Raw genomic sequence first — 22,887 nt, 5'->3', positions numbered from 1 at the left:
GGTTCAAGAACTCCCTGACTCTTTTTAGTGGAGCACTAGCATCTGATCCGTCCGAGTTCCCAGGACAGGACTTGGGGTGCGTTCTACTCTAATATGTAGATGACCTCCTACTGGTTAGCTCCACAGGAGCTCAGTGCTGCGAAGGTATGCAAGCCCTTCTGAAACTCCTAACTGAAACAGATTACCAGGTGTCCAAGAGAAAGGCACAAATCTGTCAGAGAGAAGTCAAGTACCTAGGTTTCCAAATCACTCGAGGGAAACGAAGACTGGGGACTGAAAGGAAGGAGGCAGTATGTGCTATCCCACTCCCTAGCACCCAGCAACAGGTTCAGGAATTCCTGGGAGCAGCAGGGTTCTGTCAAATTTGGATCCCAGGGTTTTCAGATCTAGCTAAGCCTCTCTATGAAGCTATCAAAGGGGAAGAGAAGGCACCCATCGACTGGGGTCCTGAGCAGGAAAATGCCTTCACCACCATAAAGGCAAAGCTCACTGAGGCCCCAGTACTAGGGCTACCAGATGTGACATTTTAACCTCTTCATTCACGAGAACAATGGGGTAGCCCTAGGAGTTCTAACCCAGGAGTTTGGACCCTGGCAAAGACCAGTAGCCTATCCCTCCAAGCAGATTGTCCTGGTTTCCTCCGGGTGGCCCCCATGTTTCAGGGACCTTCCAGCCACCGTATTATTAGTCAAAGAAGCAGATAAGCTTACCCTGGGACAAAACTTAAATGTAAAAGTACCTCATGCTGTTGTCACCCTAATGGAAGCTAGGGGGCAGCACTGGCTAACTCATGCTCAAATGACTCAATACCAAGGGCTTCTTTGTGAAAATCCCTGAGTACGATTAGAAGCAGTGAGAGCTCTTAATCCTGCCACCTTCTTACCCATCACTGAGGGAGCCCCGGAGCATGATTTCCTAGAAGTTCTAGAGGAGGGTTAATCCAGCCGGCCAGATCTAACAGACTGGCCTCTGCAGAATCTGGATCTGATATTTTAAAGGGAGCAGCTTTCTATATGAAGGGAAAAGACGAGTCGGATATGCAGTGGTATCATACTTTGAGACAGTAGAGGCACAGGCTCTGCCTGAAGGATGGTCAGCTCAGAGGGCAGAACTTTGGGCCCTGATCAGAGCTTTAGAACTCAGCAAGGAAAAGCACAATAACATTTATATCGACTCGCGCCAGGCCTTTGCCCGCCCTGCATAGCCATGGGGCTATATACACGGAAAGAGGACTCCTGACTGCTGGAGGGAAAGGAATAAAAAACCAGAATGAAATCCTAAAATTGCTAGAAAAAGTCTGGGAGCCCAAGGAAATAGCCATCATGCATTGTAAGGGTCACCAGAAGGGGAAAGACTCAGTGTTACAAGGAAACCGACGTGCTGACACTGAAGCCAAGCTGGCTGTTAAAGGACAAGTAGCCCCGTGACGGATCATGTTGGCCCCCGAATTACCTGAACCTCTGAAATACACTGCTCAGGCAGAGGAATGGGCCCAGCAAAAGGGGGCAAGAGAATGAAGGAAGGTTGGTGGATACTCCCAGATCATAAGATCTATGTCCCAGAACAGTTAGCCCATAAGCTAGTCCTCCAGCAGCATGAACTTTCTCATTTAGGGAAGACTGCCCTAGAAGCATTGTTAGGCAGATACTACCTAATTGCCCGTCTTCCCTCCTTATGTGCCTCAGTCTCTTAGCGTTACCTCCTCTGTGCACAGAGCAATGCCAAACAAGGTCCTATAGGACCAATAGGAGTTCAGCGCTGCGGGCAAGTTCCCTTTGAAGACTTAGATGTAGATTTTACAGAAACAGGGCCCAACACAGTGAATATATATCTACTGGTCTTTGTTTGCACCTTTTCAGGCTGGGTCAAGGAATATCCCACTCGCACAGAAGAGGCAAGAGAAGTCACTAAAGCATTGTTGAAGGTTATGATTTCGCGGTATGGAATGCCTCCAACCATAGCGTCGGATAATGGCCAGCCTTTGTAGCAGAAATAGTACAATAGGTATATAAGGCTTTAGGAATTAAATGGAACCTACATACAGTTTACAGGACCCAGAGCTCAGAGAAAGTAGAGCGCATGAACCGAGTCTCAAGCAGGCTATGCCTAAACTATACCAAGAGACAACCTTACCTTGGAGAGATATCTTGCCTCTTGTACTCCTGCGGGTATGCTGTGCCCCAAGGGTGAGGGTAGGCTTATCTCACTTTGAAATTCTATATGTCAGACCCCCTCCCTTAATTCAGCTGAAGGGATATTTGAGGGAAATAGGGAACTTAGGAATTCAGAAGCAATTACAACAACTAGGGAAAACTGTCTTTGAGGTCCACAGATGGGTTATTGACTGATTACCCATCTCTCTAGGAACAGCTGTACACCCTTATAAACCTGGACACCAGGTTTGGGTAAAAGATTGGAAAAAGGAGCCCCTTAAACCAAGTTGGAAGGGACCCTATCCAGTCATACTAACCACCCCCACACCTCTCAAGGTTGTAGGACTGAACACCTGGATCTACCACTCCCCGGTGAAAGCAGCCCACCAGCTGAGTGAAGCCCAGCCTAAGTGGAAGGTGACCTCTGACCAGAAACATCCCCTGCGGGTCACCCTCAAGAAGATGGCGGACTTGGCTGACCGACCTGTTCCAAGGAATTTAGATGACACCCTGCTGAATTCTTCCTTACACTAATATTTCTTTTTTTAAAATATTTTCCCTTTATTGAATAAGATATTACAAATGTGTTTTTATCCCCCCGATGTCCCCTCATCCCCCTAATCCTGCCCTCACCCTCACCCCCTGTTGTCCACATCCATCACTTATGCTTGTATGCATGCATAAAAGTCCTTTGGTTGATCTTTTCCCCTCACCCCCACCTTCCCTTGCCTTCCCTCTGAGTTCTGAGCATCTGATCAATGCTTCTCTGTCTCTACATCTGTTTTTGTTCATTGGTTTATGTTGTTCATTATAATCCACAAATGAGTGAGAGCATGTGATATTTATCTTTCTCTGACTGACTTACTTCACTTAGCATAATGCTCTCCAGCTCCATCCATGCTGTTGCAAATGGTAGGAGTTCCTTCCTTTTTTACAGCAGCATAGTATTCCATTGTGTAGATGTGCCAAAGTTTTTTAATCCATTCATCTGCTGATGGGCACTTAGGCTGATTCCAAATCTTAGCTATTGTAAATCGTGCTGCTATGAACATAGGGATGCATATATCCTTTCTGATTGGTGTTTCTCTTTTCTTGGGATATAGTCCCAGAAGTGGGAAAACTGGGTCAAGTGGAAGTTCCATTTTTAGTTTTTTGAGGAAACTCCATACTGTTCTCCACAGTGGCTGCACCAGTCTGCATTCCCAACAGCACTGAACGAGTGTTCCTTTTTCTCCGCATCCTATCCAGCAGTTGTCCTTTGTTGATTTGTTGATGATCGCCATTCTGACAGGTGTGAGATGATAACTCGTTGTTTTGATTTGCATCTCTCAGGTGATTAGTGACTTTGAGCATGTTTCCATGTGTCTCTCAGCCTTATGCATGTCCTCTTTCAAAAATGTCTATTTAGGTCCACTGCCCATTTTTTTATTGGGTTGTTTGTCTTCCTTTTGTTAAGTTGTATGAGTTTCCTATAAATGTTGGAGATTAAACCTTTATCGGAGATATCATTGGCAAATATGTTCTCCCATGCAGTGGGTTTTCTTGTTGTTTTGTTGATGGTTTCTTTTGCTATGCAAAAGCTTTTTATTTTGATATAGTCCCATTTGTTTATTTTCCCTTTAGTTTCCATTGCCCTAGGAGCTGTGTCAGTGAAGAAATTCCTTCGGCATATATCTGAGATTTTGCTACCTGAGGATTCCTCTAATAATCATATGGTTTCCCATCTTACATTTAAGTCCTTTATCCATTTTGAGTTTATTTTTGTGTATGGTGTAAGTTGGTGGTCTAGTTTAATTTTTTTGCATGTGTCTGACCAAATTTCCTAGCACCATTTATTGAAGAGACTGTCTTGACTCCATTGTATGCTTTTGCCTCCTTTGTCAAATATTAATTGAGCATAGTGGTTCGGGTCGATTTCTGGGCTCTCTATTCTATTCCATTGGTCTATATGTCTGTTCTTGTGCCAGTACCAGGCAGTTTTGAGAATAGTGGCTTTGTAATACAGTTTGATATCTGGTATTAAGGTCCCTCTTACTTTGTTCTTTCTCAGGATCCCATCAGCTATTCAGGTTTTTTTCTTTTTCTTTCTTTCTTTTTTTTTTTTTAATTCCAGATGAATTTTTGGAGAGTTCGTTCTAGATTTCTGAAATATGCTGTTGGTATTTTAATGGGGAGTGCATTGAATCTATAGATTGATTTGGGTAGTATGGACATTTTGATGATGTTGATTCTACCAATCCATGAACATGGTATGTTCTTCCAACTGTTTATGTCTTCCTTTTATCTCTTTTTTCAATGTCCTGTAGTTTTCTGGGTAGAGGTCTTTTACCTCCTTGGTTAAGTTTATTCCTAGGTATCTTAATTTTTTTGGTGCAATGGTAAATGGGATTTTTAAAAAATTTCTCTTTCTGTAAGTTCACTATTGGTGTATAAAAATGCCATAGATTTCTTGGCATTAATTTTGTTTCCTGCTACATTGCCAAATTCCTTTATTAGGTCTAATAGTTTTTTGATGGAGTCTTTAGGGTTTTCAAAGTACAGTATCGTGTCATCTGCATATAATGACAATTTTACTTCTTCTTTTCCAATTTGGATGCCTTTTATTTCTTCTTCTTGTCTGATCACTTTGGCTAGCACTTCCAGTACTATGTCAAACAGGAGTGGTGTAAGTGGGCATCCCTGTCTTGTTCCTGTTCTTAAGGGAAGTGGTTTTAGTTTTTGCCCATTGAGTATGATGTTGGCTGTAGGTTTGTCATATAAGGCTTTTATTATGTTGAAGTATGATCTCTCTATTCCCACTTTGCTGAGCGTTTTTATCAGAAAAGGGTGTTGGACTTTGTCAAATGTCTTTTCTGCATCAATTGATATGATTATGTGATTTTTGTCTCTCAACTTGTTTATGTGATGTATCACGTTTATTGATTTGCAGATATTGTACCAGCCTTGCATTCCTGGAATAAATCCCACTTGGTCATTGTGTATGATCTTTCTAATGTAATGCTGGATCCGGTTTGCTAGAATTTTGTTGAGGATTTTAGCATCTATGTTCATCAGGGATATTGGCCTGTAATTCTCTTTCTTTGTGGTGTCTTTATCTGGTTTTAGGATTAGGGTAATGCTGGCTTCATAGAAAGAGCTTGGAAGTGTGCCTTCCTCATGAACTTTTGGAATGAGAAGGATTGGCTTTAGTTCTTCCTTCAATGTTCGGTAAAACGCCCCTGTGAAGCCATCTGGTCCAGGGCTTTTGTTTGCTGGAAGCTTTTTGATTACTGTTTCAATTTCATCAGTAGTTATTGGCCTATTCAGGTTTTTTTTATTCTTCCTTATTGAGTTTTAAAAGCTTGTATTTTTCTAGGAATGTGTCCATTTCGTAAAGGTTGTCCAGTTTGTTGGAGTAGAGTTGTTCGTAATATTTTTTGACAATCCTTTGTATATCAGTAGGATCAGTTGTTACTTCACCTCTTTAATTGCTGATTTTGTTTATTTGGGTCCTCTCTCTTTGTTTCTTGGTGAGCCCGGCGAGAGGTTCATCAATCTTGTTAATCCTTTCAAAGAACCAGCTCTTCGTTTTGTTGATCTTTTGTATTGTTTTTTTGGTCTCTATGTTGTTTATTTCTGCTCTGATCTTTATTATTTCCTTCCTTCTGGACACTGTGGGCTTTTCTTGTTGCTCTCTTTCTAACTCCTTGAGTTGTAGGGTTATATCATTTATTGCTAGTTTTTCTTGTTTTTTGAGGTAGGCCTGTAGAGCTATGAACTTCCCTCTCAGGACTGCTTTCATTGTGTCCCATAGATTTTGAATTGTTGTGCTTTCATTGTCATTTGTTTCATCAGGGTGTTGGATGCTTTTTATTTCTTCTTTGATCTCTCTGGTAACCCAGTCATTGTTTAATAGCATGCTATTTAGCCTCCAAGTGTTTGATTTTTTTTTCAATGTTTTTATTGTAGTTGATTTCTAATTTTATGCCATTGTGATTTGAGAAGATGCTTGTTATGATTTCTATTCTCTTGAATTTGAAGAGACTTTGCCTGTGCCCTAATATATGGTCTATCTTTGAAAATGTCCCATGTGCACTGGAGAAGAATGTATATTCTGTAGCTTTGGGGTGAAATATTCTGAAGATGTCAATTAAGTCCATCTGATCTAGTGAGTCATTTAGGATTGCTGTTTCTTTGCTGATTTTTTGTTTAGTGGATTTATCCAGTGGTGTCAGTGGGGTATTGAAGTCTCCTACTATGACTGTATTGCTACTGATCTCTCCCTTGATATCCTCCAGAAGTTGTTTTATGTATTTGGGTGCTCCTGAATAGGGTGCATATATGTTTACCAGAGTTATATCTTCTTGTTGAATTGCTCCCTTTTATATTATGTAGTGGCCTTCCTTATCTTTTGTTATGACCTTTACTTTGAAGTCTATTTTGTCAGATATAAGTATCACAACCCAGCTTTTTTCTCATTTCCATTTACCTGAAAATTTTTTTTCCATCCCTTCACTCTCAATCTGTGTGAATCCTTTGTTCTGAGGTGGTTCTATTGCAGAGAGAAAATATATGGGTCATGTTTTCTTTTTTAAAAATATATTTTATTGATTTTTTTTTTTTTTTTATAGAGAGGAAGGGAGAGCGATAGAGAGTTAGAAACCTGGATCAGCTTCCTCCTGCACACTCCCTACTGGGGATGTGCCCGCAACCAAGGTACATGCCCCTGACTGGAATCTAACCTGGGACCCTTGAGTCTGCAGGCCGATGCTCTATCCACTGAGCCAAACCGGTTAGGGCCATGTTTTCTTATCCATCCCACTACCCTGTGTCTTTTGATTGGAGCATTTAATCCATTTACATTTAATGTTATTGAAAAGTACTTGTTTGTGGTCATTTTTATTCTTAATGTTTGTGTTTCTTCTTGTCTTTCTGTTTCTTATTTTTACAGCAGTCCCTTTAGCATTTCTTGCATTGCTGGCTCCGTGGTAATAAACTCTCTTAGCCCTTTTTTGTCTTTGAAGCTCCTGATTCCACCTTCAATTTTGAATGATAGCCTTGCTGGCTATAGTATTCTTGGATTCATTCCCTTGCTTTGCATCACTTTGTATATTTCATTCCATTCCCTTCTTGCCTGGTGTATTTCTGTAGAGAAGCCAGCTGATATTCTCATAGGAGATCCCTTGTAGGTAACTTTCTGTCTCTCTCTGGCAGCCTTTAAGATTCTTACTTTGTCATTGGTGTTTGCCAATTTAATTATGTTGTGTCTTGGTGTTGGTCTTTTGGGTTTCATCTCATTTGACACTCTATGTGCTTCTTGAACTTGTGTAGTTTTTTTCTTGCCAGTATCAGGGAAGTTTTCTGTCATTTCTTCAAACAGGTTTTCTATTCCTTGCTTCTCCTCCTCTCCTTCTGATACCCCTATTAAGCGAATGTTGTTTCATTTTGCATTGTCCCAAAGCTCCCTTAGGCTCTCCTCTTGCTTTTTAAGTTTTTTCCAGTTGCTCCTGTGTTTGTGTGTTTTTTCCTACCTTGTCTTCTAATTCGCTTATGCAGTCTTCAGCCTCTTCTAGTTTGCTGTTTAAGCCTCCCATTGTGTTCTTTATTGCAGCTATGTCGTTCTTCATTTCCTCTTGGTTCCCTTTCATGTTGGTGACATTCTCATTCAGCTCCTTATAATTCTCATTGAGTTTGTGTATTTGTCATCCAGCCATTTGAGCATCCTTATAACCATTACTCTGACTTCTTTCTCTGGTAAGTTAGTAGGCTCAACTTCATTTAACTCCTTTTCTGGTGATTTCTCTTTTTCTTTCCTTTGTGGATTGCTTTTTATGTCTTCCCATGTTTTGCTGTAATGTTTTAATTGTAGCTCCATTTGCTTTGCTACCCAGTTTCTTTAGGGTGTGGTGCTACTGGTGTGACCTCTCAGGTCTCCTGGGTTTGGTAGTCTAGTGTAGCTCCCTACTTGAGCTATTTGGGTTCTCTTGATGTAGGCCTGCAAGCTGGAAAGGTACAACTGAGGTGTCTAGAAGTCAGCAGCTGTGCAGGGGGTGTTCCAATTTTTGCTGTCTTATGCTCTTGGTTGAAATCACGCGTGTCCTGAAGGGACTCACAGTGGCACCCAGGAACTCTCTATTGGGGTGGTGGGGCTCAGGAGGCCTGCGCTCTGGCAAAGCGTGACTGTGGTGTCCAGAGTTCTGTAGTTTTGGGGTGGGCAGACTCAGCTTTTGCTGCTGCCTCCGTGGTTGGATACACGTGATCCCAGCGGCAGCTCACAGAGGCACCTGTGGTGTGTTTGCCAGCAGGGTGTACTGACACACTCTGAAGGGCCCTGGCACTTAACCCACTGGATTGCAGTGTCTGTGGGCAGGTATCCCAGAAGAGGGAATTCAGCGTTTCTACAGCCCAGCAGTGCACCCCTGTTTGTTTAAGTGCAAGACCAGCAGGGCTCACAGCGGGGCCCCAGGGCTGCCTGTGGAGCGGTGGTCTTGGGAGGCCTGCACGCTGGAAAAGCATGCAACAGTAGTGTCCAGAGTTCTGCAGCTGTGGGGTGGGGAAACTCAGTATTTGCTGATGCACCTGTGGTGGATAGGCTCGTGTTCCCAGTGGCAGCACACAGGAGCACCTGCAGTGAGTTTGCTAGCGCAGGTGCACTGAAGCACTCTAAAGGGCCCTGGCACGCTTAATTGAGGCATCTTTGGGCCGGTATCCAGGATGCGTGAATTCAGAATTTCTACTGCCCAGGGGAGTGTGTCTCTATTAGTCCAAGATCGGACCCTACAGAGGCTCACTGTGGCTTCCCAAAATGCCCTGTGGATAGATGGGCTCAGGGGGAGTGAGCAACTATGGCAGTCTAGTTTGCCAATGCTGAGCTCTGACGCACTCTGAGGGGCCCTGGTGTTGAGGGACCCTAGCACTGAAATTGCGCAGCTGGGTGTGTGTGGGCAGTTATTCAGGCAGAGGGAATTCAGAATTTCTACTGGGGGGCAGTGCGTCTGTGTCTGTACAAAATCACACCCAGCTGAGGCTCACAGTGACTCCTAAGAGAAGTCTATGGAGTGGTGTGCCTCGGAGACCTGTGCGCTGGAGATGCTCAAATGCGACATTGGAGGTCTGCAGCTGGAGAGGGGGAGGCTACACTTACTGCTGCGGGCAGCGAGGTGCTCCTTTGGTGGTGGAGATCCCAGGGTCTGTGAGTCTGCGGGTGTGGCTGCAGGATTTTGGCTGGAGTGGCTGCAGGGTCGCAGGCAGGCAGTATCCCAGGCCTGTCTGGGTGGTGGTGCTGTTGAGTTCTTAAAAGAGGCCGCTGTCCCCTTCAAGATGGCGTGGGCTCGGTGCCTGAGTGCTGCAGTCTGGGGAGTGCTGCAGCGGTGGTAGTCTCTCCCTGTCCCAGAGAGCCTGTTCTGCCAGCCTCTGCTGCTCCTGCAGGATTTAACTGTCCCTCACTCACACGCACAACAGACACATCCACTCACTCTCCTTTCATCCCCTCACTCACTCACTTCCTATCCCTCACCTCCTTCCTGCCAGCTGCCATCTTTTTTCTCCTCCTAATATTTCTTTCTTATCACCCCCTAAAAGTAATATGCTCTGGTATTTCTGGATAATCATTGTTTTTATCTTTCTAACTAGAGGCCCAATGCACAAAATTCATGCATGCATAGGGTTCCTAGGCCTGGCCGGAGATCAGGGCCAATCTGTGGGGCGACTGGGGGGGGGGGTCCCCTCTGGCACCTGCCTTGGCTGGCCTGGGACATGTGGGCTGGGGGCAGCTCCTGCATTAAGCATCTTGCTCCCTGGTGGTCAGTGCGTGTCATAGCGACTGGTCATTCCACCAGTCATTCTGCCATTTGGTCAATTTGCATATTAGGCTTTTATTATATAGGACTAGAGGCCCAGTGCACGAAATTCGTGCACTGGGGATGAGTAGGGGGTCCCTTAGCCCAGCCTGTGCCCTCTTGCAGTCCGGGACCCCTCCCTCCTTACCGCCCACCTGCTTGCTGCTTCCTACCGCTCAGCTTGCTGCTCCTTAGAGCTGCCGCGAAGGCCTTGGGTCTTCTGGGTGCTAGACCTGCGGGTTTGTGTCTCTGATACCCCCAGCAGCCCCAGCACCTTGATGGCGGGGCTTGGGCTGCTGGGTGCTGGGCTGCGGATCTGTGTCTTCGATCAGGGCCCCAGCAGCCCCAACACCAAGGTGGTGGGCCTTGGGGCTGCTGGGTACAGGTCCCCCCTGCGTGTTTGTGTCTTCTATCAGGCCCTCAGCAGCCCCAGAGCCGAGGTGGTGGGCCTTGGGGCTGCTGGGTGCAGAGCCTGCAGGTTTGTGTCTCCGATCAAGCCTCCAGCAGCCCTAACACTGCCTCAGCGAGGCTTGGGGCTGCTGGGTGCCAGGCTCCCCTGCGTGTTTGTGTCTGTCATCCGGCCCCCAGCAGCCCCAGCAGCCCCAGCACCACCTAAATAACTTAAGGGAAACTTTATTTAGCCTTCTTTTAAAAGCAATCTAGTTTAAAAATGAGTTGCAGTTAAGAGAGAACAAAGAACATGGTACCTAAGAGTGAGATAGACAGACAGAGGAGAGGCTGGGCACTGGTCAGGGGCTTACATGCCAACTGTTCTCCACCTGGGAAATGATGTAAAATCGGTTTCTTTAGTTTTCTGCTCAATGGTCTTCTCCAGAGAGTGGAGTGGCATCTGCTTGCTTCTCCCTGGGGCCTGGCTTGGTGATCGCCTTGGGGTCTGGCTGCGCTCCAGCAGGCTCCACACAGGCCTGCCTGCTCCGCCTGGCCCTGTCCACACGTTGCTTCCTCCGAGTCTTCCTTGGGCGCAGCCCCGGTCCACCACCTCCTCCTGTGTCTGCACCGCTTCCACAGGCCGAGAAAGAGGCCCACACGGAGCTCAGGTCTGCAGGGAGCTGGTCCTCTGCTTTCAGAACCTTCGGGATCTCCCCTTGCAATTGTTCCCTTCCATGACCTTCCTTCCCTACCTGCGGTGTCATCACAGAGCACCGCATGCCTGCCCTCCAGCAGCAGGTTGTCTTTGTATGGCTTTCAAGGCAGCCTTCAGGGCCTGGTGGCCGCACTGTGGCCCTTCCAGGTTGGGCGCCAGGCCTGAGGTCTGCCCGGAAAGGTGGGAGGCTCCCCAGCAAGTCCTGCTGCACCAGGCGCACCTGTACCCGCCCCTACCCCCTCCACCGTGCCCTCCAGGCATGGCGGTTCCACGCTGTGCTCAGGGCCTGGGAGTTAAGGAGCAGGGTGGTCCTGATGCAGTAGAGCTGGGCCAGCTGGGTCAGCTTCCTGTGCTGGGCAGAGATGGGGGGGGGGGCTCAGGCTGGACCCTGGGGGAGGTCCCTGAGGGCAGCTCTCTGCTCCTCCTGGCAGGCCCTTTGGGCCCCCCACCAGGCAGGTGGTCCTGCCTTCCATCTCTGATAGCTGGGAGCCACTGCCAGGGCTGGGTGCGCCCCCGTAATTCCAGCGGGTCCCAGCTTCCTGAGTGGAGCCCCGAGTCCTAGTGCCAGTGGCTGTGGCAGCCAAGCAGAGTTCTGACAGGCTGCGGCTGGGGGCTGGGGGCACCCCCTGGGTGGCGGCCCCTGCCAGCAGCTGGACAGGGGTGCAGCAGTGGAGGCGGGGCAAGGGCGGGGGTGAAGGGGCCTGTGGTAAATCTAGGGGCCGGGGCACTGGCTCCACCACAGGGGCTGGGGTCGCAAAATCTTGCAAGGTGGTGGGGGAGAGGGTGCCGTAGTCAGAGTCCATGGAGCAGGAGCTGCCCTCCCCGGGGGCCCAGGGCCAGCAGCTCGCTGGTCAGTGTGACAGATGAGGCGGTGGTACTGAGGGACATCTGGTCCGATTGGGAGCTGAAGGGGCCGCCCTCGAACTCGGGAGAGGAGAGCGTCTCCTGGGCTCCAGCACCACCATGGCCAGGGTCTCCGTGGAGCTGTCGGAGGCTCAGTGCTGGGTGTCCAGGCTGTTGCTGCTTTTGCGCAGGATGGTGGGGACGCTGGCGGCGGAAGTGCTACTCTACCCACCCTCCTTTTCCTCTTCCTCCTCCAGGCTCTGCAGGTGCTGCTGGCTGCCCACATGCTCCTGCGCACGCAGCTGCTGCAACTGGCTCTGGGCATTGTAAATGGAGTCCACCCAGCCCCGGAACAGAGCCTGCCCGCTGGCCTGGAATGTGTAGGCCCCCACGGTGCTGTGGAACTCATTCAGGTAGATGAGGAGGAAGGAGCCAGGGTCCCGCAGCTCCCGGCACACGATCTTGTCCACCAGCAGTGGTGGCCTGATGACCTTGGTCCTCTCAGCCTTCTTCACTGCCTTGGTCACTAAGAGTAGGTCCGTGAAGAGGAAGCAGTACACATCCATCTTGCTGTGCTTTCCCTCCTTCATCCTCAGGCTGCCCCTCCAACAGCAGCTGGTGCGTCTCCTCCGGGGAGGCACCAGGGATGGGCACGGTCAGGTCCAGGTGCAGAAATTCTTTCAGGAGCTTGTCCACCTCGTCATTGCTACCCTCCACCACCTCATAGGCGTCCATGCAGCTCACCACGGCCGCCAGCTGCTGCCGCATGCACGTGTTCACGTGGTGGATGAAGCGCTCCACGGAGCTGATCATGGTGATGACGGCCTCCTTGGCACGCGGCTCGTCCCTCTTCCTCAGCACTGACTTGAGCAGCAGCAGGTACTTGGTGAGCCTCAGGTGGGGCTTGGCGAGCATGTTGCTCAGCTTCAGCCGCTGGCACTGCTGGTGCTTCTTGGCCCAAGTCACGTAGGCCTGGAAGAGGTTGCGCATGTACTCCATGCAGCCCTCCTCCTCCATGAAGTACTGGATGTAGGGCTTGAAGAGGGAGCCGAACATCTCGAAGCCTTTGAGGAGGTCCCGGGCTGCAGCAGTGCCCGCATGCGCAGCACCTTCTCCACCATCGGCGCCATCACGGTGCCCCACAGCCCACGGTGCAGATGTGGGATCTCAGGGATGTTGCTGAACAGGAGCTGGCTGTGCAGGTGTCTGGACTCCTCCCCAGGGTGACCCTTCACCCGGGAGTCCCTGCCGCTCCATTCACCCCCTCGGCCAGCAGGGAGCGCCCTCAGTGGGTCCGCTGCTCTGGGTGCTAAGGAGGAGGAGGAGGCTGCGGAAGGCAGGGAAGGGGCCCAGGACTCACAGCGCCCCTGCCACCACCCCGCATCCCTCTGGGGCCTGCACCCAGGAGTGCCATGGCTGTGGCAGGGCCACCGGCTGGGCTTGGAGGTGAGTCCTCCACGCACAGTCCCAGCAGCCTGCCTGGTGTGGGTGGGGATTTCGGGTCACCTTGAGGGAGGCTCCGGCCTTTCTCTGCTCCTCTCCTGGTGGAGCGGTGGGACTCCAGCACTGAGGTCAGAGGAGCCGCCTTCCAGCCCCCAGGCTGCTTCTCGGAGTCAGAAGTTGTGCCATCGGCCTCTGACTAGGACGGGACCTCTGCATCCCCAGGGTACATAAACACACAGGGCTTCCATCAGGCTTTGCTGATCCTGGGGCCCTGAGGCCTCGCTGCTCTGCGGCTTCGGGGCTGTTTGGCTTGCTCCACCGCTTGGAGCCTGCATATGCAAATTAACCGCCATCTTTTAGCTTCTATAATTGAAACATTGTATCTTTTGGAGCTGTTGCTTCAGGAGCTCAGAGCCAGGCAGCGGCAGGGGGGAAACCTTGGCTTCCTCCATCACCGAGGCAACCAAGCCTGTTCGCTTCAGCTGTTTGGCTTCCGGCTGCCATCTTGGTTGGCAGTTAATTTGCATATTGCCCTGATTAGCCAATGAGAAGGGTAGCGAAATTACAGTTAATTACCATGTTTCTCTATTATTATATAGGATAATTCTTATTTTGTTTTTTTGTGAATTTCGCTAGGACCCTAGACTAGTCCCAGGAGGAGAACTTTTCTGCCCTTGCTGGGACACAGAAACACTTTAAATTACTACCTCCTACACAGCAAAGGAATTTATCGCTGTCCCCAGACAAAATGAGGCTGGTTCTCTTACTGTTACTAAACTCTCTTATTCTTGACTACTCTCAAGTCTACACTCTGCCTCTCAAGGATTTTCTAAGTCCTCACTATCTCTCTCAAACCCTCAATTTAACTCCTCAACCTGACCAACTCTGGGCTGAATAAGGACTGCTGGCTCTGTCTCCCCCTCTCATCAACAAGCTACATGGCAGCCCCCACTTCCCTGCATGCATGGTCTGATTCCAGACTGCCCTTCCATTATAAGGAGCGTTTAAGTTTCAAATGGTACTATAAGCCAGGACCCTGCACTACTATGACCCTCTTGGGGAAGATAATGAAGATGATGAAGAATCAGAATGCTGAACCCCCTTTATCTTAATGCCTTCCTTCAGCTGGAAGCAGCTAGAGTGGTCGTCATTCCTATCCCCAATCTCTGAGTCTTCTATAATCCCCCAAGCTAAGGCTAGCTTGTGGATCAAGAAGGGGGAATGTGAAAGGATGTAGGGGGACTAGCAGCCTGACTCTGTATCTAGTTAATCAGTATCCTATTGCACATTCTTGATAGTCTATAATTAAGTCACTGCCCCTTTCTTAATAATCTGGTCTTGCAAGACCTATTTTCCTAATTAATCCCAATTTCTAAAGGGCCATAAACCAAGAATGTAACAACTTAGATAGAGGGGAGGTCACTGGTGCCACCCAGGCCAGGCATTTAGATACAATCTAACTTCCCCATTCTAACTGACTCAGGAGGGGCTGTGAAAGCCCACCACAGAAGCCCAGTAGTTAGGAAACAGTTAGGAAACAAAGAAATTTAGGAATATATAAGGGGTGATCTCATTGTATTAGCTGTTCAGGCTTTGGATCTTTGAATCCCCTGAACCAGCAGTGCTGCTTTGATTAAAGGCTTCTTTCCTGATACCTCCAAGTGCTCAACTGTTCCTTCTCTTGTGCCAATTCCACAACAGTATGATTAGAAAAAATAATCTTTAGAAAGCAAACCATGTACCAATGAATAGACTGGAAGGAAAACCACATGTAAATATAAAATGTGCATTTAGAAAGGCCATAATGCAGTTTCAAATGATAAATAACACACACGTGTTTGAACAAAATAGTTTAATTTATGTATTCCAAAATCACTAATAAATGGCTAGAATTCACTTCTTTTACCTATTGCTCTAAAAAGTTTCCTTGTGCCAGCCTGCAGTCTATCCCCTGTCCCTATCCCAATCCTTGGCAACCACTGATCTGATCTCTGTTCCTAAAGCTTTGCCTTTCCCAAAATTTCGTATAAATAGAAATATATAGTGTGTAGACTTCTGTGCCTGTCTTTTTTTTTTTTTTTTAATATATGTATTTTTTTACTTAGCATAATATCTTTCAGGTTCATTGAAGTTGGTGTATCAGTAATTTATTCCTTGATTCACTTGATTAGAAACTAATGGCAAGCCAAAACAAAGCAGCTAATACAAAATTCCTGCAGATAATTTCAAAGATCCGTGTCATAAATTCACCTGCATGTGCACACATATTAAATTGGAAACCAGCATTTGATATATAAAAAGTCAAATAAATGTTTAAAGAAATATCTTTTTCCACAATGAATTTTGTTCATAACAGTAGTATAAAACTGTATACATACAGATAACACATCAATAAAAATAGGTGGGATATCTTATACAGTATAGATATTTTTTTCAGTGCAAGATAATGAGTCTGATTCACCCATATCTCATAGCAGTTCTGTGACCAAGAAGAATGACTATTAACTTTCTAAGGCAGTTAGAAGATAATTGAGGACACTACTGATAAAATTGCGCTGCCCTTTGAATGTGACAACCCTGCTAGTAAGATACAAAATGTATGTGAAATTGTTTCAAGTTGTGTTTTGAAAATGTTTGCATTGAGCCATTTTTGCACAGAACAAAATTGGTAGGTTGAAATTGTCTTTGAATCTCTTCAATCTCTTTTTCTGTAAGTAATAATAATAGCATTGGCTAACATTTACTGAGTACTTTACTGTGTGCTAGACACTGTGCTAAGCATTTTATGATAGATTGCCATACTTCTTACAACTTTGAGATAAGTGATGTCATTACCACAGTTTTCAAAGAAACTTAAACACAGAATTCAAATAACTTGTCCAAGATCATACAGTCAGTGTTAAAACTGAGATTTGAAACCAAGACTTAACTGCTATAGCATTCTACCCTAATCCTTGTATTATACTATTATACATAAATTTAACCTTCTAGAATTTAGAGTCTAGAATTCTCTTTCTCCTGCCCACCAGTCACTGTAGTGCTCTTCATTGTTATGCTTCCCTCAAGACTTATATTTATTCTTTTCCAGTTTTAATGGCCCACCTTCTTAACTATCTTGCTCTTCATGCCCTTCTCTTCACCCAATGTTGCAAATAATGCATCTGATTAAGCAAATGCCACTATGGTATGAAAACTTTATGGTCCCCCTTATCTTTGTCAGGGATGATTGCATTTTATACAAAATTATTTACAATTAATTACTACTAATACACTTCTAACAGATGCATGGAAAATGGGTGTGAATGAACAGGAGAACCTTCCCAGAATCCATTATTTTAAACCATATAATCAACCATAAGATTGACTATCCACCCACATATTCCCCATGGTCCTATGTGACTTGCGACAGACTATAAGACAAGGTAAGAAATACAGGTATATGGAGGTTCTGTAGCAGAGGACTTTCCCCCCTTGTCTAAACTGAAAATCTGAATGGAAATTCAACCTGTGACCAGTTTCAGAACTGTGCTGTATCCAATTTAAGCTAACAAGCATTATTGATACCAGTTCCAACGTTATTGAAACAGTGTATTGAATGGTCTCCTAACAGCTTGAGAAAAACATTAATAAGTCTCCCTGAAGATCTAATTTTTAATTATAGAGTGACCAGAGTATTGGGAAAGATTAGCACTTCATGTGGCTTAGATCACAAAGGAGTTACTTGAATATATTAATCTTATTATATATTATATTACATGGTAAAATGTTGTCATTTCACAGCAAAATCCAGAATTGGCAAAAATTTACCAGACTTCCAAACTGACTGAAACAGAGCACTATAATGAAAGGAAATAATCATATTCTTCATGAAAAATTACAAAATGTGTTCTGACTTCAAAACAGTTACTATTGCAAGTACGTATTGGTGTACCTAATATGAGAACTTTCATACCAAAAAATGTTTTTTGTTTTAATTTTAACGTTTATAATAGTTTACTCAAACAGGTAATAAAAATGGTACTTGGATAAAAGTATTAAAGAAATCTATCTTGTAACTTGCAGCCAAAGTAGAGGAACTTTATTTTTGTGATGGTAAATAAATAACATCATTTATTTTAAATATAAGGTAAGAAATTTAGTTTTTATGTAATGCAGGCAGTTATTTGTTAATCTTCTAGAACAAATTTATTTTCATCATTAGAAAGTTTGCTTTTTTTCTTGTAAATTACAAAAAAAAAAACAAAAAAAAAACAACAACACACACACCTTTATGTCCAAATGCAATTGAAAGTAAAATACTTTGGTGACAAATCCTTACACGAAAAAATGTTCTGATACATCATTAAGAGAAAAAGCTGGACATATAACTGCATATTCAGTATAATTCTGGTTTTGCTGAATATATGTAATATGCACATGAAATGACTAGAATGTAATATACTAAGATGTTAATGATTATTATTGGGTGATGGGATTACAAGTGGTTTTGTTTTTCTTTTTTAAAAATTATTTTTGTTGATTTAGAGAAAAAGGGAGAGGGAGAGAGATAGAAACATCAATGATGATAATCATTGATTGGCTGCCTCCTGCACACCCTCTACTGGGGATTGAGCCACAACCAGGCATATGACCTTGACCAGAATCGAACCCGGGACCCTTCAGTCCTCAGGCTGACGCTTATCCACTGAGCCAACCAGCTAGGGCTTGTTTTTCTTTATATGATCTACATTTTCTTAAATATCTAAAATGAACATTTATTACTTTTATAATATGATGAAATGTAAACAGGAAATATAAAAAATAGTCTTAAAGGATGTGAAAACTTCATTTAATCTTATCATACTCATCCATTGACTTGTCTTTTAAATAGATTTATAAAGATTTCCACTCATTTTTTAAAACAAATGATTTCACCACTTTGTCGATGTTTTTACAGATCTGAAAAAACTTGGATCATTGTATGTGTATGTTTGTATGTATCTCTTCATGCAACATTCTTGAAAATTTATCAACTGGGAAGGAAAACTTCTGATGTGCTATTTGATACCCCATAACTTCCTCCATTAGTTAAGTAATATGAAGACTTTTAATTGGTATAAAACTTTGAGAAAAAAGCATGGGTGTATTTTATCCAAATTAAAAGCCTGTTCAACTGGTGTCAGCTAAAAGATAGATCCTATACCATTTAAAAAAATCTGTTGTAAAATATCATTTTTTGTTTATACTGTGGCAATTTACTTGCTGATTTAACCATTTAAGTATAATACCATGAAAAAATTTGTTGCAGAATGTTTACTCTATTCCATTGGTGTTGGAGTAATTCATTGGTAAGTAAAGCCAATAAAGGATTATGTACATGTCAGCTTGGAAATCAACCAAATTTCCAATTGAGTACTCCATATTCTCCCTTTTTGAACCCCATGATACTTTATTATTCTCAGCATTCTTTGTCTTGTTACAGAATCTTATTTCTGTGAGGAAAAAATTATCTTTAAAAGAGATACAGTGCTCATAACACAAAAACTTTGGAAAATAGACATTACAATAAAGAAATAGATGGCTGTTAGTTGGAAATCATTTATTGCCTCTATAAAAGTAAAAAAAGTCCTACAAAAGTTCACATTAGAGTCTGATACGGTTTTAAGGTGTTAGTATGTTTCAGAGGTAGTACCAGTAAAATGGGATGCATGATTTCTAAAATTAATTACTTAACAAGTTAATGCAACATAGAATTTCAATGTGGAACAATATAGTCAGTATATACTTTAATGGAACAATCATAATTATATTCCATGAAAATATCATTTTATTCTCTTTTACCCCTTAGCAAATCTGTTATTAATAAAGATTTGTTTTGGGCAATGGTATTTTGACTGTAGACTCAAAAGTTAATAGGCTCCTCCATTATATCATCAACAGAGCATAGCTTGTGAAGAGCATGATACAGTACTATCCGCCAAGGATAACACCAACTTCAAAGATAAGCCTATTTACTCATTGTTTAGACACTATGGTTCTTAGAACTCCTTTAAAAGACAAATGTATCAGAATTTGGCATTTTTAGGATATAAATGATAATCTAATATATATTTTAAAATAAACATTATTCCTGGTATACCATTACTGCAACATGTAGGAAGGACAGCAGTTAATGTCTCTTAAAAATGATCATAAACTATCAGACTAAGATGAGGAAACTATTCCTTGGAAATGGGCTAAATGCTCCTTTCCCTCAAAAAAGGCAACAAAGTCTATTTTAGAGTCTAGAATTCTTTTAAATAGACATGTTACATTTTATCCTACAAACTTACAGATTGTTGGCTATGAAAGTGCCTTGAAATAGATGGTGCTGTCTTAGGAAAAAAGACTTCTTGGACGTCTTTTGAAGTGTTGGTAGTATACAGAGCACAGAATGTGATTTGGTTGCAGACTATTCTTCTCCAACAATCACAAATATTTCTATCACATGATTGCAATGGTAGCATAAAAGTCTCGCTGTTGCCCTAGCTGGTTTTGCTCAGTGGATAGAGCGTCGGCTTGTGGACCAAAGGGTCCCGGGTTCGATTCAGGTCAAGGGCACATATATTGGTTGCAGGCTCCTCCCTGGCCTGGGCCATGGTTGGGACTCCTGCAGGAGGCAACCAATCATTGTGTTTCTCTCACATCAATGTTTCTTTCTGTCTTTTCCCCCTCTTCTGTTCCCCGCCAAAATATCCTCGAGTGAGGATTAACAACAACAACAACAAAGTCCTGTTGTTATAACTGATCTTACAACAAAACATTCCCGGGTTCCATAAAAAGGCCAATTTTCTTTTAAGTTTTCTTTGCATGTGTTAATGTTCCTATTCACCAGAGTAACTGCAGTTCTGTTTTTCTTGTGAATAATTTGAGCTTGGCTGAGATGAGAAAGGTATATTCATTTTTTGTTTATTTTATATTTTAATACATATTTTGGAAGGTAAGTGCTCTTAGATGCCTATTTCCTGCTTAGAAACTGGTTGGCTATCTTAAGCTGAAAGCAAACATCAAAGTTAGGTAAAAGGGGAAAAAAAGGCTTTTCATGTTAACATTTGTTTTTGTGAGAGATGGTTCAGATAGTGTGGTCTGTTTCACTATTGAGTCACAGCTCTATAAAAAGAAACACTAGTGGGTTTTTTTCCTCCTCTGAGTCATGAAGATGTTCACAAAAGAAATCATGAACTGATGTTTTCCTCCACTAAAATGTCTCAAAAGCAATTCCAATCTGTAAGAAACAAATTTTCTTCATAATAGATTTTTCAGTACTTGACACCTTGGCATCACCTTGCCTATTATTATTTTTTTTTCTGGATACAGCTATTTGCTTTGGTCTTGCTTTAGAATAACCATATTTCATTTTAGAAATGTTTTAAGTCCAGCGATGGTAAAAGAAATAAATCTGGTGCTGAAGCATACATGCCAAAGCAAACGGATCCCTAAATGCAGTTTCTATTTTAATGGAACTTTAAATAGGGACAAGGGAATCATCTATGCTTTCTCTCAAAATTGTGGACTAGGATTCTTCTAGGAATCACAATTAGCAGAATCAAATCTATCCAACCTTCTAATTAAATAAACTGTATTAATATACCTGAAAAGGTGATAAGAAATCATTTGTTTTGAAGTTTATGGCTTGTTGAGGAATTGAAATCCAATGTCCTTAAAGTAGGAGGTCAAATAATATTTTAGTGACTAAATGCTGAGATATGACAAATAGAATCCATTTAGTTGAAAGATGTAGGAAAGAATCATCTTTCCTTACTTTGTAACAAGAACCAAATAAGAAGGGACTTAAATTGAAGCAGAAAAAAAAAGTAGAGTTTAAAATTAAACTCAGTGACTAGGAAGGAGATCTTAGGGGAGGCTTAAAGGTCTGGAATTTGTTCATGCTACATTAAGACATGATTTATATATTTGCTGTATATAGTAGGAACTCTATCTCATGGAAGAATTGGTGAGACAGATAAATGTAATCATAATATCTGAAGTTCAATTGTTACTCAGCACTCTTTTTTTCTGAATAAAATTTGATTTGTCATCAAGGAGTACTAAACATTGTTTGCGATGAACCATATGGCTGTCAGCTAAACAGGAGCATACCTAACCACTGATCTATTTCTGCTAACAAAAGAACCATAATAAGATGGCAGTAACATTAAATCAATAGGTGACAAAAGGACGTATTATCAATAAACTTTACTTATTTGTGTCTGTGGTGAGGAGACATTTCAAGGTCAAATACATTCATGACTGCCTTTCTGTATTCATAAATTGGTATCTGTGAATTCCAAGATCAAAATTGGGTTTTCTTACAAATTACAAAATTATCTGATGTAGAAATTTGATGGCCAAGAGTCATGTAAGCTACTTCTTTAACATTTTTTATGTGTAGATAGTAATTTAACCATGCACATGATTCCACACAGTCAATCTACAGATATATGATACTGTATGCTCAGGGAGAAACTGGCATTTTCCCTTTTATAGGCTCTGGTGATGCCATCTGGTACACAGAATGAAAGGTCTGAAAATTGTCTACAGTGTGTTGCCATCTGGTACCTGGTAATAGAACAAAGGGGTAACGTGCTCATAGAAGAGTGCCCAGGAAATCCAGAAGACTGGATTTACAACCAAAGTAGTATAACTCTCTTTTTTTTAAATATTATCCTTGGCTGATGGCTCTGTACAAGCTTCACATGGAAATGAGGTAAATTTTATGGCAAAGCTGAATGACTTAATTAAACACAATCTTGCCCAGCCGGCATGGCTCAGTGGTTAAGTGTAGACCTATGAACCAGGAGGTCACGTTTCAATTCCTGGTCAGGGCACATTTCCAGGTTGCAGGCTTGATCCCCAGTAGGGCGCACGTATGAGGCAGCCAATCCATGATTCTCTCTCTCTCCCTCTCTGAAATCAATAAAAACATATATTAAAATAATAATAATCTTAGTGGCCAACCTTGACTTTGTGTCTCATAAAATATTTAAGAAATCAAAATTATTATGAAGATGATGATAAACTTGTAATATTTGTGCAACATTTCATGTATTACTCAATTTTACTAGTAAAATGTGAATCATATCAATATTTTTCATTTTCAGCAATGAAGAATTTCTATTGACTAATCTTTTACAACATTTTGTTTCTGTACACTTAATTTATTTAACTTCATGTTGGTGAATTACTTTTCTATAGTGCTTCCCCCCTCCCCCCGAAATATTTGGGTTAGATAATGGAAGAATACCAACAATTTACAATTATATACTAGTAATCACTTCAATTTTCAATCATTAACTTAAGTCAAATTCTCACAGAGCTTGCAAAATAAATCCCAAGACTCGTACAGGTTAATTCCCTTTCAAAGTTTCATTTCAATTTTCAGTCCACTTTCCTGAGTAAAAGTGTATATTAGGAAAAGGAGAGAGAAAGAAGGAAGATGTAATGGCTACAAAGAGAATAATCAAGCTTCAGTAATTTGATAAAGCAATGTTGAAATACTTTTATTTTT

The 22,887-nt window shown here is 43.1% G+C and overlaps 1 pseudogene across 1 annotated transcript; it reads right to left on the bottom strand.

The window, feature by feature from the left end:
* Positions 1–11,307: 11,307 nt before the first annotated feature.
* On the bottom strand, positions 11,308–13,099 carry LOC308511650 (pleckstrin homology domain-containing family G member 5-like; annotated as a pseudogene). The gene has a single exon. The product of its transcript is annotated as a pleckstrin homology domain-containing family G member 5-like (transcript).
* Between the last annotated feature and the right edge of the window lie 9,788 nt (positions 13,100–22,887).

The sequence above is a fragment of the Myotis nattereri genome (genome assembly GCF_964212035.1).
Source record: "Myotis nattereri genome assembly, chromosome: X".
Lineage (NCBI taxonomy): Eukaryota > Metazoa > Chordata > Mammalia > Chiroptera > Vespertilionidae > Myotis > Myotis nattereri.
Note: the sequence above shows the minus strand (reverse complement) of the source record. Positions and strands in the feature narration are given on the sequence as shown.